Raw genomic sequence first — 4,422 nt, forward strand, 5'->3', positions numbered from 1 at the left:
AATCTGATGCTGGGAGGGATTGGGGCCAGGAGGAGAAGGGGACGACAGAGAATGAGATGGCTGGATGGCATCACCGACTCCATGGACGTGAGTTTGAGTGAATTCCGGGAGTTGGTGATGGACAGGGAGGCCTGGCGTGCTGTGATTCATGGGGTCGCAAAGAGTCGGACATGACTGAGCGACTGAACTGAACTGATTTTATATTGGGGTATTGGGCCTCCCTGGTGGCTCAAGATGGCAAAGAATTTGCCAGCAATGCCAGAGATCCGGATTCCATCCCTGGGTCTGGAAGATCCCCTGAAGAAAGGAATAGCAACCCACTCCAGTAGTCTTGCTTGGAGAATCCCAATGGACAGAGGGGCCTGGCGGACTACAATCCATGGGGTTGCAAAGGTCAAACACAACTGAGCTGATTTTCACTTCACTTCATAGCTAATTAACAATGTTGCTATAGTTTCAGGTAGCCGAGCAACTGGGCCACACATATACATGTATCCATTCTTCCCAAAACTCCCCTCCCATCCAGGCTGCTACCTAACATTGAGCTGAGTTCCCTGTGCTATACAGTAGGTCCCTGTTGGTTATCCATTTTAAATATAGCAGTGTGTATATGTCCATCCCAAACTCCCTAACTACGTCCATCCTTCACCATCCTGGCAACCATAAATTCCTTCTCTTACTTTGTAAGTCTGTTTCTATTTTGTAAATAAGTTTATTTGTATCATGTTTTTTAGAGTCTGCATATAAAGGATATAATACAATGTTTCTGCTTCTCTGATTTGTGTGTGTCAGTTGCTCAGTCATGTCCCACTCTCTGATACCATGGACTGCAGCCCACCAGGCTCCTCTGTCCATGGAATTTTCTCCAGGCAAGAATACTCTGATTTACTTCACTCATATCAGGCATGGTGACCTTTAAGGCCATTGGTAGATTATGTTGCCATCATCTCTTTTCCCTCATATTTTCCTCTCTAGCAGGACATTAGAGATGATTGGAAAAGATAACATTTCACTTTATCTGTTCATTCTGTTTGCTACGGTGCCAATTTTGAAGCATGGCTACGAGGAATTACTCTTGGGGGAGGAATTTTTAGATAACAACTTTATGACTCTTCAGTAATTTAGAAAGCCTAGTTCACAAGAATTTTGTAAAATTCCATCATTTTCTCATTGTAGTTCACTCTGGTCTCCAGACAGTAGAAAACATGATAGAAAAGGGGAGAACTGATGTTATATCCTCACTTCTCTATCCTTCCTGGTTTTGTTTTTTTTTTTTTGTAGAAGCCTCTTAACTTCATGTGTTAAGTGATCAGTTTACACTGGCAACAGTTGGCTGGCTAGTCCAGCTGAACTGTGTCGTATGACTTTCAGCCATCAAGTGTCAAGTTTTGGATGCAAACACAACAAAAGATCTTCTGGATCAAACTGTACACATTTTGCTATATGTTACCACTCTTTTGTTTATACATTTGATTTTAACATTTGTATTAAAAACTCAGCTTAGTATAAAGACTGCTTACTCTATACCTTGCTTATTTTCAGCAATCTCATTGATTTTTTTTTTTTTTAAGGTTTTTGAATGAAGACTTTCAGAAAGCTTGGGAAGTTGCTCAGTCATGTCTGACTCTGCAATCCCATGCACTGTAGCCTACCAGGTTCCTCCATCCATGGGATTTTCCAGGCAAGAGTACTGGAGTGGGTTGCCATTTCCTTTTCCAGGGGATCTTCCCGACCCAGGGATCAAAGCTGGGTCTCCTGCATTGTAGGCAGACCCTTTACCGTCTGAGCCACCAGGGAAGTCCAAAGCTTAGGTTGCACTTTGTAATTTAAGAGTTGAACATACGATTGTTGGCCACACAGTCCAAAGAAGTAAGCAAACATAAAGGTCATATAATGTCACAGAAAATATGTTTGAATGATATGAGAAGTTTTAATTCATAAGAAACTATTGAAAGAGAAAGAAACTATTCAGGGATTTTGGTCGTTAGAATAGGAGGCTAGAGTTGTTCTCAAAATTTTAACAGCGATGACTGCAGAAAACTAGCAAAAGGTCATTAGTAAAACAGCTTGGATAATGTAATGGTCAATAAGGATAATGCAGCGCCAAAATATTTTGATTTTATAATCTCTGGATTATATATATTTCACACACACACACGTATATTTCTTGCCTGAAAAATCCCATCCATGGACAGAGGAACCTGGTAGGCTACACTCAAAAGGTTCTCAAAGAACGGACATGACTGAGTAACTAGGCATTCTCTAAAACAGAATACTTAAAACAGTTTTTTAGAGAGGCAAGTTCTCAATTTGTTATACACTGAAATACATAATAATTTCCAATGACCTTTTTTAATGGAAGTTTTAAGATTTTCCCTTGTGCTTCTGGTGGCTTTTATGACACTACCATTTTCTTGTTTCTGCTCTTAAGATACCATTAATATGCCCTAAAAATATTTTCACATGCCAAAAGTAAAGAAGAGAAAGAATTTAAGAGGAGAGCAGCATTACTTCAAGGGATGAGAGAAATACATGAAATAGACAAGTCAGTCACTCTGGCTACCGGAGAAACCAGTGGACTGGAGCGGACAAAGCATTGCTTTGCCAAGCCAGAGGCTAGCAATAGTTTTCTGTTCAAAACAATTTTGATTAGACAAAGGGCATCTAGAAAACGTAGATGGCTGATCCAAAATAATGTAACGTGGAACAGAAATTTTAAAATAGAAACAGCTTTACAATCTAAAATGAATGCTACAGTGAGACTCAGAAATTCAGGCAATTGCTAAGTTGTCATATTTAGTTAGATTAACATCTTATAATTAGCATGGCTAATAAAGAAGAGAAGTAACTAATATCTGGAACAAAATGGAGCACGTATATATTCCAAGAAAAGGATTTTGTATCTGAAGTGCTTCTCAAACTTTAGTGTGGGTAAAAGTAGTTGAGATGCTTGTCGACTTCCAGGCCTCTATCCCAGAGAGTCTGGTTTAGCAGTTCTAGAATATAGCTTCTTGGTGGTGATCAGTCGTGGCCAAATCTCTGTGACCTCAGGGACTGTAGCCCACCAGGTTCCTCTGTCCATGGAATTTTCCAGCCAATACACTGGAGTGGGTTGTCATTTACTCCTCCAGAGGATCTTCCTGACCCAGGGACTGAACCTGCATTTTTGTGTCTCCTGCATTGGTAGGTGGATTCTTAACCACTGTGCCACCTAGGAAGCCCAGGCTTTATTAACACGTGGAGTGGGATCATTTTCTTGTTGTGGTGGACTGTCCTGTGCATTGCAGGGTGTTCAGCAGCATTCTGACTCTGTTGCTGCTGCTAAGTCACTTCAGTCGTGTCCGACACCGTGTGACTCCATAGACGGCAGCCCACCAGGCTCCCCCGTCCCTGGGATTCCCCAGGCAAGAACACTGGAGTGGGCTGCCATTTCCTTCTCCATCTGACTCTGTCAGATATCAGCAACACCTCTCTCCAGTCCTGTTCCCAGACACTGACAAATGTCCCTTGGGGGCAAAAAAAAAAAAAAAATCACTCCAGGCCTTTGAGAATCACTTGCTTAGGGTAAAGCTAGGAACCTGCATTTCTAACAAAACATCCAGGTTATTTTGATAAATGTAGTGCATGTGGACCAAATCTGGAGAAACGCTGAACTGAAGTGGTATGAGTTGAATTATGTCCCCTCCAAAATTTGTGTTAAAGTCCTAAACCTCAATATCTCAAAGTATGATCTTATTGGGAAATCGTGACTTAGTTAAGATGAGGCTGGAAATGGAGACTTCGTTAAGACGAGGCCATAACAGGTTACGGTGGGCCTCTAATCCTTATAAAAAGAGGACATTTGGACACAGAGACAGGCACATGGGGGAAAGGCCATGCAAAGATTGGAGCTCTTTTGCCACAAATCAAGGAATTACCAGAAGCCAGGAGAAGGGCTTGGAACAGATCCTTTTCAGGTGCCTACAGGGGACCTGAAAACACTGTGACTTTAGAACTACAGACTATGAGACAATAAATTTCTGTTGCTTAAGCATTCAGCTTGTGGTACTTTGTTATAGAAGCCCTAGCAAACTAACACATAAAGAACAAAACACAAGCATAACATTTAAAGCAGGATCAGAGAGGAAAATAGAAAGACTGCAGGTAGGCACCAATTCCTAATTTACCGTTCTCAGGGCATGACATAAAATAGAAGTCAATAGTTTTCCTTTGTATTAAACACTGTTAAAATATATCTTGTGTAATTAAAATATTGAGTGAAATCTTATAACTGGTTACTTTACCAGGCTGAAATTGCCCACGGTGTTCCACTGTTAAATTTTCATCTGGATTATACAGTAATTGGATAGATAAATCTGTAGTTGCCTGGAGGACAAATGGAATACATAAATTATATCATTATTCATACAGAAGGTACTACAC

Source organism: Moschus berezovskii, chromosome 17 (assembly GCF_049115385.1).
Source record: "Moschus berezovskii isolate FMDL1 chromosome 17, NW_MosBer_1.0, whole genome shotgun sequence".
NCBI lineage: Eukaryota > Metazoa > Chordata > Mammalia > Artiodactyla > Moschidae > Moschus > Moschus berezovskii.